At 41.3% G+C, this 15,333-nt stretch overlaps 1 long non-coding RNA gene across 1 annotated transcript in view; it reads left to right on the top strand.

Moving 5' to 3' along the window:
• The first annotated feature begins 1,070 nt into the window (after nt 1-1,070).
• The window catches only part of LOC147011798 (uncharacterized), an 82,901-nt gene continuing 68,638 nt past the window's right edge, over nt 1,071-15,333 (top strand). The window contains exon 1 of the long non-coding RNA XR_015051663.1: nt 1,071-1,858. This is a non-coding gene — a long non-coding RNA (uncharacterized LOC147011798). The remainder of the gene's footprint in view (nt 1,859-15,333) is intronic.

Genomic DNA, 15,333 nt, shown 5'->3' with positions numbered 1-15,333 from the left:
CTGTAACCAGACATTGGGACCATAATCTGTGCAGTGTTAGTGCTACCTAAGCAGTCTCCTAGGCAAGTGGGCACACTCCTGGACGGGTCGCCACTCTGACACAGGATACCAGCAAGCTGGCACTTATTTTGCTGACCTTGGAAGGATGACAGGCAGTTAACCCCACCTGGTATTAATTCAACAGCCAAGCGGGATTTGAACTCAGGATCCTGGGATTCCCAAGCCCACCACCCGAACCATAAAGCCAACACCAGGCTCTTGCAATGAATGTTCAGGTGAAAAACAAAAAAAATCTTCCCCAAATTTCACTTTCATCTGCATAGTTTATTTTGTTACAATATGGACAGGATCATATTTTGACCAATTTTTCAAAAAAATTTGAATACCCTGTTTTCGGATAGTGAGGTGTAGATGGAGTTATCACTGTTAGGTGGACGGTACAGTACCCATATAAACATGAGGTGGGAGTGGAGGGGAAACCGTAGCCAGAGGTATTCCTGGGGGTGTGGGGGAGTGGGGGCAGTGCATGGAGAGTGAGGAATAGAGTCGTTGATGAAGAGAGCAACTCTTTCACCAGGACGGGGCTCAGGTCTGTCATACCAGAGGAGGAAGTAACCAGGGAGAGATACTTGGGAGTCAGACACGTCTTGGGGGAGGAAAGTTTATGTTAGGCAGATTATGTCTGGTTTGTCAGTGGCAACCTGTACGGAAAGATCTGAAAGGTTTGAGTGAAGGCCCTGGATATTTGAGGTCCACACTGTTAATGAAGAGGGAGGGGAGGAGGCTTTGGGTGCAGGGGGTGGGGGGGGAGGGGGAAGGTAGGACAAGGGATGAGGGGGAGAGGTAAGGAGGGTTGTTGAAAGAGTGCGGGGGATTGCAGAATAGCTCGGGGAGGGGCCGGATGAGGAGGAGAAAAGGCTTTGTGCTGCTGGGAGAGAGGGGGACAAGAGAGGGGAAGAAGGCAGTTGAGGATTTGAGGAGGTGGAGTGAAGAGATGGAGGTGAGAGGGCAGTGGAAGGAGGCAGCTTTGTGGATGAGAGGGGGGGAAACTTTGAGAACGATGAGTGAGGGGGATGAATGGTGGGAGAAAGGTGAGGGGGGAGTTTTTGAGAGAGGTGAGAGGGAGGCTTGGAGGGAGAAGAGTGGGATGGTTGCTTTGAGAGTGAGGGGTGAGAGGAGTGAGTTGGCACTGAAGTTGGAAAAAAAGAATGGTTGATGGAAAGCAAACATTCATAGCAAACTGGGTTTTTTTTAAGTTTTAGGTCAGAGATGCGATTAAACACGTTTCTTGATGGATGTAATAAAGGCGAATCCAGAGAATGGAGAGAAGAAACGCTGTAACAGTTGGATTTTTTAGGCAAGGTATGAAGGAGAGGTCGAATTGAGAGCAGTCTGTTTAAATAGTAGAAGAGTAGTTCATTATGATACAGTAGAGTACCACATGTGTGAAAGAGGAAGATGAAGCATTATAAGAGATCGTTTTATTAATATTATTATCATTATTATTATTATTATTATTGTTTGAGAGAGTTTTCATCAGATTAGGTCATGGAAGTGTTGTAGAAAAAAATCGTGAGGTGAATGGTGAATTTGGATCGGTAAACGCAGGGGGTGTAAATGGATCATGTGGTTATGATTACAGGTAAGACAAAAGATTATTATTATTTGATGTATTTTTGAAGAACAGGTAAGATTCGGAAATGGAAGGTTGTAGATCGGAAGAAATCGTGAAGGTAATGGCGAGAGAGGGTCAGCTCAGTAGAACAAAGATGGTGTGCCGGCATGAGGAAGAAGAAGAGGAGGATGCAGAAGAAGAAAAAGAAGAAGAATCGAGACTCGTGGGTGTGCAAGGAGAAAGGTAGTACTTATTATTTTTTTTTTGATTTAAGACAAGAAATAGAGTGATTAGTTGGGAGGGATGGGGGATGTGAGGAAAGTGGTGAAAGATAGAAATTGAAGGTAATGGGGAGAAAAAAACAAATAAACACGATCGTACACCGAGGGGAACAAAGGGTAGGCCTCAAGCACCCGGTAAGAAAAGGTCGACAAAATCTCACAAAATAGCACGGTTTTTGAAACAAAACCGAACTTGGAACACACAGTAACATGCAGGTGAGAAAATAAACAGTTAAAACGGGACAGATAACGACCAGAAACCTAACTTTGAGATCGTCAGCAGGGAGCCCTGAAAGGAGACCCGCCGACGCTCCAAACCCAGAACCGGTATCGATTTCTCTTTCACCCATGAAGGCGCATTTATGTTTAATTTATATTATTGTGCCCTTCCAAGTGAAAGGTTAAGGTATTAGACACCTAGGAGTACGAAACTACAATTTCGGTGGTTTTAGGTTTTTCTTTGGGAAAATAACTTCATTTTTTTCTCCCTTTGTTGTACCAATATCCGAGATGTACCTCACATCTGGTTGGGGCTTTTGTAAAGAAATTTAGAATCAATAATGAAAATAGAAAATATGCAGGGTTGACGTAATTCTTTTGACCTTGACCTAATTTTAAGGTCATGACCCAATTATAAACATTTTCACCATAACTCGACTGAGGTTTGTCCGATCAGGACAAAATTTCCCTCTAGATAGCCTCGAGCAAGGCGCATTTACCCTTAATTTACATCACACCCCTCCGAGATAAAGGTCAAGGTCAAATGGCGGTCCGAAAAAAAGAAAATGTTTTTTTTTTGTCTCATCACTAAATTTTGCAAATGTGTATTTGCACTGAAGTTGTGCACCTGATATGTTATGAGTGTCCTTGACCTACTTTTTTCAGATTTTGACCGAATGAACTAAAAACACATTTTTAATGATAATTTTCCACCGATTTTCATGATGTTGAGTTTTATGTTATTGTTATTATTATTGTGTGGGGGATTGCAGAATTGACCTTTGACCACATGAGTGGTCTGCAGGATAGACTGCAGATGTGGACACATGTTATTAATTTACATTATATCGTGAAATGCTAAAGGTCAAGGTCATATGGTGGTCAGAAAAAAATATGGCCATTGTGAGCCAAGGGTAAGTCATGGGCATTCACCAAGGGTAACTCTCCCAGTTTACCCTTGGCCATTGCTTTTTGATCACAGATAGCGAATTGAATTTGATCTTCATCAGTTATTTAAATTTAACCTATTTAATTCGTCTATGCACTCTTGCTTTGAAGAACGGGAAGAAAGGGGGAGGGGAGGACAGTTTTTTTTGGGGGGGAAGGGGAGGACAGAGAGGTTTTTTTGGAAGGGGGGGCAGCGATGGAACAGAGTTGGGAGAGAGAAGTTGAGGGGTTGGGAGGATCGGACTTGAGAACCTGGGCGGGGGTGGGGGAGGTGGGGTTTGATTTAATCAAGTAACTATTCTTTGAATAATATTGTTAGGTCATCTCTTCGAGCATGACCTAATAATATTGGTGTTGAGAGGAGAGGTGACAATCCGTCCGTCCGTCCGTCCGTCCGTCCACAATGAAGTTGAAGCGGGATATCTGGTCATTAATGATCCTGATAGAGGTCGATGATACGTACACGATGGTATGACTTTCAAGGTCACCGAAGGTCAAGGTCAAGGTCACGAGGCCTTTGAAATTTCGAAAATGACGATTTTGAAATTCTATCTCCTCCGCCATTTCTCAAGCGATCTTAAATTTGATTGTGGCATATAAATCTATGGGACAATATCTAAATTTTGTCATGCCGGATTTTCGATATTCGCTTTCATTTTCGCGTCACGTGACTTCAAAGTTTGCAAAAACTGCCCTACCTTCAGGAGGCTATATATTTTCTCGCAGAGATGACCGTCACTTCCGCACGGGGGTAATTTTTGAAGTTACATTTTACATATCATGGAATTTACATCGGGTACGTGCTTGTGATTTATGATTTCGTGATCTCACTGACATTTTTCAAGAGAAATCCTCCTGAAATGACAATGATACGACAACATCTCAAGTGTCTTACGCCACGTCCGTTCCCTCTCTCGTCCATATCTAAAGGCACCCTTCATTCTCTTCTCTCCTTTCTCTCTCTCATATCCTCTTTCCTTCTCCTATCGCTCCAATTTAATTTCCTCCATTTGCTCACCTCCCATTCCCATGCGCATGTGATATCCACGGTCTCTCTACTCTTATGACTCCCTTTTATAAAGGGACTTTCAAAACTAAATTCCAACTTGGGTAACTTGTCATCCTTTTGTATTTTCAACCAATCAGTTGACATAGCGTCTGTGCTGCTGAAGCATCGGTTGCTTGTACTCTCGTTGGTTTGCCGTTGCCTTCCCAGCAGTCAATGAGGGCAGGAATTGCGAATCTGTAATTTATTCATGGCTCCCCTACTTGGTTGATAGCTCACCTACTCTTCGGGAAAGTCACCGTGGGATCACTGACTTCGACCAATGCCCCCAGCATTCAAGATCTGTCCTACAGCTTAATATCCTTCGAATGGATGACGCACATTTTCTTCTTTCGTACGCAGCACAAGTCAGTGGCATCGCATCATTGGCTGAGGGCGTGGCTTTGCCACTGATGCAATGCCCTCTGTTCATGGTGCCGGTAAGAGCTCGCCTCCTCTTTGTCAAGGACACTGTAGGATTTTTAACATCCAGCAACTGGAGTTCATAAACAAGGAAATCCAACATAGGTGGAGGCCATTCAGCCCATCGTGCTTGCGCGAACACCATACTAATCCATCCACACAAGATCCAAGGAAGAAAATGCAAAAAAAAAAAATTTAATTAATGAAATGAAAATAAAATAAAACACCTTGCACTGTTCAATGTACATATCAAGTGTATAATTCAATTGAAATAAAATAATTATTTTATTACTTGCAAAATGGAAGATTTTTTAAAGTACATTGGTGAGTCGATTTCATTATTCTGTCTCTGTCTGTCTGTTTGTTGTGTTATCATTAAAAACGTGTTTTTAGTTCATTCGGTCAAAATTAGTCTGTCTGTTTGGCGCCTACAATTCACAATGTTCAACCGATCTTTATGAACCTTCACCACATGGTAGAGTTTCTCATAAGGAAGAAGCCCATTGTTTTTGAGGTCAAAATGTCAAAAGGTCAATGAAGGCCAAAGGTCAACAACTTAGGTGAGATTTCTAAAATCCTCGAATTTCATCCGATTGACTTGAAATTTGAAGAGGAGTTATTCTTCCAGTCATTGAATTCAACTAGCTAATTATTTTTGAGGTCAACCTGGACCAAAAGGTCATTCAAATTAATTAATTCAATTCAATTAATTCAAAACCTGTCCAGGATTGTATTGTGCCCAATAGCAGAGGAGACTGCTTTGGCAGCACCAACACCGACAATAGGCCAAAGGTTAACAACTTCGGTGTGATTTCTAAATTCCTCAATTTTCATCTTATTGAATTGAAATTTGATTTTTTTCTGATTTGATTTAGATTGAATTGAAATTTGAGGTGGAGTTGCATATTTGGTCATTGAATTCAACAACCAATTCTTTTTGAGGTCAAATTTGTTCTTATGGATTTTGCACGTTTCGTACTCTGCACGCTGTCTTGTTTTGTCTGTCTGTCTGTTTGTCAATCACCTGTAGGTCATATTTCTAAACCGATCGTCATGAAACTTTTCCAAGTTGCAGAGAAATCTCAACTGAGAAGCCTATTGATTTTGAGGTCAAAGGTCATCTTGAGGTCGAATTTCTAAAATTGTCATTTTTCATCCGGTTGACTTGAAATTTGAACAAGATTTGCATATTGCGTCACTAGATTGGGAAATCAACTATTTTAGGTCAAAAGGTCAAAGGTTAACTCAAGGTCAAGCTTCTAAAATCAGCAATTTTTATCTGTAAAATCGTCAATTATCATCCGAATGACTTGATAGTTAAACAGCAATTGCATAGGACATCACTGAATTGGGAAAGCAACTATTTTTGAGATCAAAAGGTCAAAGGTAATTTCAAAGTCAAACTTCTAAAATAATCAATCTCAACTGAAAAATTGTCAATTTACGTCCTATTAACTTTGAACAGGATTTGCATCGTCCATCACTGAATTGGGAAAGCAACTATTTTTGAGGTCAAATAGTCAAAAGTCAATTCAAGATCAAACTTCTAAAATCATCAAATTTCATCTGAAAAATCATCAATTTTCACCCGTTGAACCAGAGGATTAAGCAGTAATTGCATCGTGTATGCCTGGTGCTAGCTTCATGGTTAGGGTGGTGGGCTTGGGATCCTAGGATCCTGAGTTCAGATCCTGCTCGTCTGTTGAATTAATACCAGGTGGGGTTGACAGCCTGTCATCCTTCTGAGGTCGGCAAAATGAGTAACAGCTTGCTGGGATGATTGAGCCTTTCAAGCATCCTGTGTCAGAATGGCAACCTGTCCAGGATTGTGCCCAATAGCAGAGGAGACTGCTTTGGCAGCACCAACACTCTGTACAGAGTATGGTCCCAATGGATGGATGGAATTGCATAGTGTATCACTGAATTTGGAAACCAACTATTTTTAAGGTCAAAAAGGTCAACTGAAGGTCAAACTTCTAAAATAGTTAATTTTAATCTGGAAAATTATCAATTTTCATCCGATTGAACTGAGCTTTGATTGAGATTGTCAATTTTAATCTTAACTAGATGACCCGCGAACCCGCTGGGTTCCCGTTGTGATAGCGGTTGATTAAAAAAATAATTCCAAGAAAAAAACAAAGATAGCTCCAGCGAACTATACCGCTGAGGTTGTTTGCATTGATCAAATTCTCCTGAAGAGTACTTCACTGAATCGGGAATTGATTTTTTAAATAATTTTTTCGTTGCTCGATTTGAACGAAACTTGATACTGCACACCGTAGGAGAATGGTGAGTAAGGTGGCACTAAAATTTTTGCGCTATCGTGTACCGTTATGGCTGTATTTTGGGAACATACATACATACATATATACATACATGCATACATACATACAATATGAGAGTTTTAGTAATATATAGAAGATGAAATGGACAACTTGATGTATCCATGGCAACCTTTGGAGAGGGGGGTGGATTTTGCAAGTATCTAACGTCTTTTTCTTTACGTTAAGTATCTAACATCTAACATCTAACATCTAACGTCACGACGTATTTTTCTTATTTATTTATTTATTTGTGTGCAGCCTGTGGCTGCTTGGATGCACCATTTGGCTGCATCATTTTCTCGAGGCAGAACTGTGTCGCCGATGTAATGGCCCCGTTACCAATGCACTGGTACTCATGTTATGACCTCAGACCTGCTGTTAATTCAACAGCCTGACAGGGGCTTGAACTCAAGACCCCAGGATCTTAAGCCAGCCACCTAAACCGTGGCAGTGTATTTTACACCACCTTAACACATTACATTAGTTATCCATGCTTGTTGGTTGTGTCCTTTCCTTAAAAACAGTAATTTGGAAATTTCTTTCAATTTTGTTTGACTGCCAGGCAGGCAGACAGCCACCGAGTTTAACATCCATCCGAGGGATAGCACACACATTAATGAATCACCCTGCCTGTGAAACACTGGGGTGACATTTTAAAGCTAGATCAAGATTCAAACCCAGGTTAGACGGCTTGGAGGCAAGTGTGCTTGCCTCCAGGTCGACATCTTGCCATACCCTTTTGGATTTTAAGGAGGGAATGATAGAAAGTTGAGGAATAGAGAGTGAGGAAGGGGAAGAAAAAGGGAGAGAAGAATAATCGAGGTGGAAAGGAAATTCTAACAGGCTCCAAAACTTGAGGCTTTCTGGCTGGAACTTAACAAAACATGCAGGCCTTACATCAAATAAACGCCACAAATCCCAGCATCAATCCGCAGGACCATTGGTTGATCTTGGGGAACAACACTAAAGGGCAAACCTTGTAATGGGTCTATCGATTCCTCATTGTCAGAACGTTTTCGAAATGGGCACCATGCAATGGGATCGATCCCAGGGTACCCTATGGGGTGTGGAGGAGCGAGCAGCAGATTGTATACAGAAAGGCTTATGTAGGTGGAGGGGAAACAGATCGACAATTACAACCTGGAGGCATCTTCTCATCGATTTGTCTTAAGCTGTGGTAAAGTGAATGTGTTTCTCTCACCCAGCAGTATGTTGGGCAGTAGAATAAAGTGGGTTTCTCTCCACAAACTTGGTACACCTTCAGGAACATCAAATCTCATGAAATGACTCACAACCACTTGGTCAGCGTTTTGGAAATGGTCTCAGGTGGACCTCTGAACAGGAGATTTCCCTTGTTTATTGGAGCCTCATTTGCCGGCGTTTTCCTCCTTCGATATTCAATTGTTATTAGAAGCTCATGTCCCATTTGTGGCCTGTACAACATTGTCCATCACGTGCAAAACATAATTGGCTGTCCAAAATCGCCAATAAATTATGAATCATTCAAACTGTGAAACGTGCCATGTTCCAGACTTTTAACAACTTGCAATAAGTCATCTCTTTGATAGCTTTTACATCTTTTTCCGAAGAGGTTAAAATGGGACTTTCAAACCTCTGGGAAGTTTTACAGGATCCGAGTTGCAATTTTACTGGAAAGGAATGTGATGAGGCGAAGCACATGCTATGCACACACCTTCCTTCGAAGGTCGTATAAAAAGTGATAAATAAGAGAAACCCGTTTCATCACATGGCGTCTAAGCTTTGGAGGTGCTTCTGTGAAACGTTCGTAGAACAACAACATGTTTGTCATGCTTTCAATACCAGCAGACAAAACATTGGAGCTGTAATGCATGATCAATACACAACTTTCAAAATGACGTATGAATACTAAACGAGGCCTTCTGCACCCTCCTGAATGTTGCGTGTTGCGTGTTGCGTGTTGCGTGTTGCATGTTGCGGGTAATTACAGTGACTCAGTTCTTCTCTTCCTGGCACTTTTAACCGTCGCTGCTAATGCGAAATCTGAAATTCAAATCCTTTTAAACAGAATTTTCAGCAATTAAACAAAATAGTGGCAATTTCAGGATCGTTAACCATAATTGTTCTGTTTCTGAATGCAAATCGGACTCAAGAAAATTGAGGAAATACGAGAAATATCCGTGGATGAGAGGGACTGAGACGTGTTGCGTTTGTTTCCTTTCATTTCCTGTTAATACAAGTGAATATATATATATATATATATATATATATATATATATATATATATATATATATATATATATATATATATATATATATATATATATATATATATTGTTACGGATTTTAGAATCCGGTCTGATGAATGCATCCACACATCCAGGTCCTCAGACAGTTATTTCCTTAAATTCATGTCCAGATTAGCCCCATCCCCATGTCTAATGGGATCTTTAATGTGATGCGTTGAGAAGGGTGAAGGATAGATCCCCTCTCTTATGGAAAGCTTTTTTTTTTACGACAGACACGTTTACACACATTTCTTTCACGAGCTCTGAAGCCCACCCTCATTTTTCCTCAGAAACATTCTTTCGCGAGCTCCGATGCCCGCCTTTTTTGAGAGCGCACGGGTTGTCATGGTAACCGTGCCCCAGTGGGGTGGGGTGAGCTTGAGGCGGATAGCTCTACCGAGAACAACCGGGGATTAATCCCCCTGAGTGACAAGCTGGTGTCTCAGTACCTGTGACCGCAACAATATATATATATATATATATATATATATATATATATATATATATATATATATATATATATATATATATATATATATATATATATATATACACACACATATCACCTGTCACTTCGCTGAGAGGGTTACTAAAGGGGGGGGGGAGAAAAAGAGGGGGAAGAAGGAGAGGGGTGGGGGCGACTGAAGAGGTAGAGGGGAAAGGAGAGAGGAGGGAGGGGAGTGAGGAGGGTGGGGAAAGGGAAGACAGTATGAGGTGAGAGGATGGGAAGGCAGACATGTGGTGGAGTATTGATTACGATTTATAGCGAACGCAGTGAGCTTCATACTTAACGCGTGCACATGAGAGAATAGGAAACAACAACACAATACCCTGGCAATTTGGAATCCGTGTCGTTGGTTATGACCCTTTTGCTTCCGTTTTTTTTTTTAAATGCTATGCGGTGTATAAACACGATTGGGTTTTATTTCTATCTTGTGAATATTACTTAACGTGTGCACATGAGAGAATAGGAAACGACAACAACAACACAATGCCATGGCAATTTGGAATCCGTGTCGTTGGCTATGACCCTTTTGCTTCCGTTTTTTTTTTAAACGCTGTGCGGTGTATAAACACGATTGGGTTTTATTTCTATCTTGTGAATATTACTTAACGCATGCAAATGAGAGAATAGGAAACAACAACAACAACAACAACAACACAATACCCTGGCAATTTGGAATCCGTGCTGTTGGCTATGACCCTTTTGCTTCCGGTTTTTTTTTTTTTTTTGCTTCTGGTTTTTTATGGGGAATGATGCATGCCGGGAGATAAAGGCATCGTCAGTGACATGAAAGACCCAAATATCAGACATGGTGTATATTTCCTTCACTGATTTTAATAAAGATATCTCCCGCATCATCAAAAAAATTTTTTAATCGTGATTTACATTATTTGATCGCTGATCTCGAATCCAGGCCGAAGTAAGGCCGAGGTCACATTTGCCACGGCGGCCATGGAATCTCCAAAATCTACGGCCACTAGCAATTATACGGCAGCCGCAGCTTTTCCACGGTCACACAATGTAGCATTCACATATGTTTTTATTTTTTGGGGAGCCGCACGGTGTATTTAGGCCTAAGTCACATTTGCCACGACGGTCGTGGGGTCTCCAAAATTTACGGCCACTAGCAATTATACGGCGGCTGCAGTATTTCCACGGTCACACAATGTAGCAGTCACATATGTTTTTATTTTTCGGGGAGCCGCACGGCGTATTTAGAAATTGTGGAGACCGAAAACGTGGGGGTGCCGTATGGTCTTTAATTTGATGTCGCACGGTGGCCTTAGGGCGTTCCTGCGGCGGCCATAGAATTTTCAAGGCAGACGCAAGGTCCTCGCAAGGCGACTGCGAGGGGACCGCAGCGGGGCCCTAAGGCGAACATGCGGAGAGACTGACAGTAACGAATGGGTTAATTTTTTTTTTTTTACCAGTTTTTTTTTCGGCTTGTCGAATTGCTACGGCGAACGTAGAAATGAAAAAAGTTATAACTCCGAGTTATAATTCCACGGCGACCCTACGGCCTGTAAAATATAGCCAAACGGCGTAGGGCCACCCTGAGGCCACCTCACAAATTCTGCGACCACCGCACGTTTCTGTCAATTCAGAGAGCGTACGGCCCACGTATCCTCGCCGTAGAGCAAATGTGACTTAGGCCTAACCGGAAATTGCATATACAGTTGTGAACAAGTTATAGGAAAAGTCAGAAGCGAATGTAAGAAAATTCTACGTTTGCTTCTAGTATTATTTTTTTAGATGAGATCCTGTTCTAGGCGGTGTAGTTGTTGTTGTGAAGGTAATGTTGAGGAATTTTTTTTTCAGATGAGATCCTGTTCTCGGCGGTGTAGTTGTTGTTGTGAAGGTAATGTTGAGGAATTTTTTTTTTCAGATAACATCCTGTTCTCGGTGGTGTAGTTGTTGTTGTGAAGGTAATGTTGAGGTATAATGTTGAGGTAATATTAATTTTTTTAGATGAGATCCTGTTCTCGGCGGTGTTGTTGTTGTGAAGGTAAAGTTGAGGTAATATTTATTTTTTCAGATGAGATCCTGTTCTGGGCGGTGTCGTTGTTGTTGTGAAGGTAATGTTGAGGTAATATTAATTTTTTTTGATGAGATCCTGTTCTCGGCGGTGTAGTTGTCGTTGTGAAGGTAATGTTGAGGTAATATTTATTTTTTCAGATGAGATCCTGTTCTAGGCGGTGTAGTTGTTGTGAAGGTAATGTTGAGGAATTTTTTTTTTTAGATGAGATCCTGTTCTGGGCGGTGTAGTTGTTGTTGTGAAGGTAAAGTTGAGGTAATATTTATTTTTTCAGATGAGATCCTGTTCTCGGCGGTGTCGTTGTTGTTGTGAAGGTAATGTTGAGGTAATATTAATTTTTTTTGATGAGATCCTGTTCTCGGCGGTGTAGTTGTCGTTGTGAAGGTAATGTTGAGGTAATATTTATTTTTTCAGATGAGATCCTGTTCTAGGCGGTGTAGTTGTTGTGAAGGTAATGTTGAGGAATTTTTTTTTTTTAGATGAGATCCTGTTATAGGCGGTGTAGTTGTTGTTGTGAAGGTAAAGTTGAGGTAATATTTATTTTTTCAGATGAGATCCTGTTCTCGGCGGTGTCGTTGTTGTTGTGAAGGTAATGTTGAGGTAATATTAATTTTTTTTGATGAGATCCTGTTCTCGGCGGTGTAGTTGTCGTTGTGAAGGTAATGTTGAGGTAGTATTAATTTTTTTAGATGAGATCCTGTTCTAGGCGGTGTAGTTGTTGTTGTGAAGGTAATGTTGAGGAATTTTTTTTTTTTAGATGAGATCCTGTTATAGGCGGTGTTGTTGTTGTTGTGAAGGTAATGTTGAGGAATTTTTTTTTTTTGGATGAGATCCTGTTCTGGGCGGTGTAGTTGTTGTTGTGAAGGTAATGTTGAGGTATAATGTTGAGGTAATATTAATTTTTTTAGATGAGATCCCGTTCTTGGCGGTGTAGTTGTTGTTGTGAAGGTAATGTTGAGGTGTAATGTTGAGGTAATATTAATTTTTTTAGATGAGATCCTGTTCTCGGCGGTGTAGTTGTCGTTGTGAAGGTAATGTTGAGGTAATATTTATTTTTTCAGATGAGATCCTGTTATAGGCGGTGTTGTTGTTGTTGTGAAGGTAATGTTGAGGATTTTTTTTTTTTAGATGAGATCCTGTTCTGGGCGGTGTAGTTGTTATTGTGAAGGTAATGTTGAGGTAATATTAATTTTTTTAGATAAGATCCTGTTATAGGCGGTGTAGTTGTTGTTGTGAAGGTGATGTTGAGGTAATATTAGTTTTTTTTAGATGTGATCATGTTCTAGGCGGTGTAGTTGTTGTTGTGAAGGTAATGTTGAGGTAACATTAATTTTTTTAGATGAGATCCTGTTATAGGCGGTGTAGTTGTTGTTGTGAAGGTAATGTTCAGGTAACATTAATTTTTTTAGATGAGATCCTGTTATAGGCGGTGTAGTTGTTGTTGTGAAGGTGATGTTGAGGTAATATTAGTTTTTTTAGATGAGATCATGTTCTAGGCGGTGTAGTTGTTGTTGTGAAGGTAATGTTGAGGTAATCTTAATTTCTTTAGATGAGATCCTGTTCTAGGCGGTGTAGTTGTTGGTGTGAAGGTAATGTTGAGGTATAATGTTGAGGTAATATTAATTTTTTAGATGAGGTCCTGTTCTAGGCGGTGTAGTTGTTGTTGTGAAGGTAAAGTTGAGGAATTTTTTTTTTCGATGAGATCCTGTTCTGGGCGGTGTCGTTGCTGTTGTGAAGGTAATGTTGAGGTAATATTAATTTTTTTAGATGAGATCCTGTTCTAGGCGGTGTAGTTGTTGTTGTGAAGGTGATGTTGAGGTAATATTAATTTTTTTGGATGAGATCCTGTTCTAGGCGGTGTAGTTGTTGTTGTGAAGGTAATGTTGAGGTAATATTAATTTTTACAGATGATATCCTGTTCTCGGTGGTGTAGTTGTTGTTGTGAAGGTAATGTTGAGGAAATTATTTTTTTCAGATGAGATCCTGTTCTAGGCGATGTAGTTGTTGTTGTGAAGGTAATGTTGAGGTAATATTTATTTTTGCAGATGAGATCCTGTTCTCGGCGGTGTAGTTGTTGTTGTGAAGGTAATGTTAAGGTAATATTTATTTTTTCATAGCAAAAAGACGGTTTGATTTGATATATTTAAGAAGCGAATGTAAGAAGACGTCTACGTTCACTTCTAGGCTTTGCCTATTCCATATTAGTCTCTCATCAAAATGATTCTGCATCGAATAACAGTGAAGATGGAAACAAAATAATGTCTGAAATCCATTTTCTAATGGTCATACTATGAACACAGTCCAGAGACAAACTCCCGTTTGGAGACAAACTCCCATCCAGACATAAATACTGCCTGGACGCACCTGCAGCCAAGCTGTCTGGAGACAAACACTGCTCGGAAACGTCCGGAGACAAACACCGTCCAGACATAGCCAGTGTCCAGAGAAAGAAGATAGAGTGAATGAGGGAGAGCGAATGACAATGAGGGGAGGGAGGAGGGTGCTTAACGAGATGTGGGAGGAGGGTGCTGCACTGTATGAGGAGAGGGTAGAGCAAGGATGGGACAAAAAGAGAGGGGTCAGGGTAGGGGAGTTAGCAGAGATAATAAGTTTTGCTAGATTTATAAAAACTCACACACACACACACACACACACACACACACACACACACACACACACACACACACACACACACACACACACACACACACACACACACACACACACACACACACACACACACACACACACACACACACACACACACACACACTTTGCTGATGTTGGCATTTTTTTGGGAATCGGCAGGTTGAAGTCAGTGTGATTACCAACTACAATACGTACTGTATACAGCCAAAATCCTCGAGTACCGTTTTTTTTTTTTTGAATACCTTGTCGAGGCTCGTTTGAGAGCTAACACACAACGCACATCAAGGGGGGGCATGAGACAAGAGGGGAGGTAGTGGGAAGGACAAAACAGTAGGGAACAGGGACATAAGGAGATCTGTGGAAGGGAGAGGGATGGGACGGGGAACATGGGGAAGAGAAGATGGACATTACAGGGACTTTCAGGAAGGAAAGCAGGGAATTTGAAGAAAGTGGCTTGGGTGGATTATCGGGGGTAGAAAAGATTGAGGATTTGGATGGGGGATGATAAGAGGTGGTGGTGAACAGCTGTTTTGAAGGCCTGGAGGGAAGAATGGGAATGAATAGAGTGAGGGAGTTTATTCCAAAGGCAGGAAAAAAGAAAAATGAAAGAGTGAAGGTGAGCAGATTCGTGATTTTGGTGGTTTTACCAGAAGGGGGTTGTTGGCGGACCTTGAGCACCAAGTGGAAATATGGTGGGGACAAATTGCAGAGAGAGCAGGGGGGCGAGGCTGGAGAGGAGACAGTAGAAGACAGAAAGACCACCGACCAACCTGCGGTGATTGAGTGAGAGGCCCAAAGACTCAGCCTCATTGCAGGAGATGCCAATGATACGAAATGCCTTGGTTTCTACAGCGTGAAGCCGAGAAAGGTGGGAGGCAGGAGCACCAGCCCAAAGAGGAGAGCAGTACTCCATCAGTCTGCGGACAAAAGCTTTGTAAGTGGTCGGGAGCTCAGGTGGGCCGAGGAAGGACTTTGCACGATGGAGGATTCTCAGTCGGCAACTGGCTTTGGAGGTGAGGTCT

This window comes from Eptatretus burgeri, chromosome 15 (assembly GCF_056783735.1).
Source record: "Eptatretus burgeri isolate ZD-2024b chromosome 15, Ebu_testis_v1, whole genome shotgun sequence".
NCBI classification, from domain to species: domain Eukaryota; kingdom Metazoa; phylum Chordata; class Myxini; order Myxiniformes; family Myxinidae; genus Eptatretus; species Eptatretus burgeri.
This window is presented reverse-complemented; position numbering and strand designations above follow the sequence as displayed.